This window comes from Microcaecilia unicolor, chromosome 3 (genome assembly GCF_901765095.1).
Source record: "Microcaecilia unicolor chromosome 3, aMicUni1.1, whole genome shotgun sequence".
NCBI lineage: Eukaryota > Metazoa > Chordata > Amphibia > Gymnophiona > Siphonopidae > Microcaecilia > Microcaecilia unicolor.
In genome coordinates this window covers 355,871,263-355,871,533 of record NC_044033.1, presented here as the reverse complement: position 1 = coordinate 355,871,533, position 271 = coordinate 355,871,263, and positions in this window count along the sequence as shown.

The following is a 271-nucleotide window of genomic DNA, read 5'->3' as shown; positions in this document are numbered from 1 at the left end:
AATCCAGTTTAGGATGGGCTGGAAAGGCTTCAAAGGCATCTTTAGTAGCTGGAATCAAGGACAGTGCTGGGCAGACTTTTAAAGTCTGGGTCCCACAAATGACAAGACAGATTTGGATAGGCTGGAGTAGGCTTTGATGACAACTCCAGTAGTTAGAATATAAAGACAGAGACGGGCAGACCTCTATGATCTATATCCCAGAAATGTCAAAGAAATACCATGATCAAGTGTATAATATCACATTCATTGTTGATTTAATCATGAATTGATA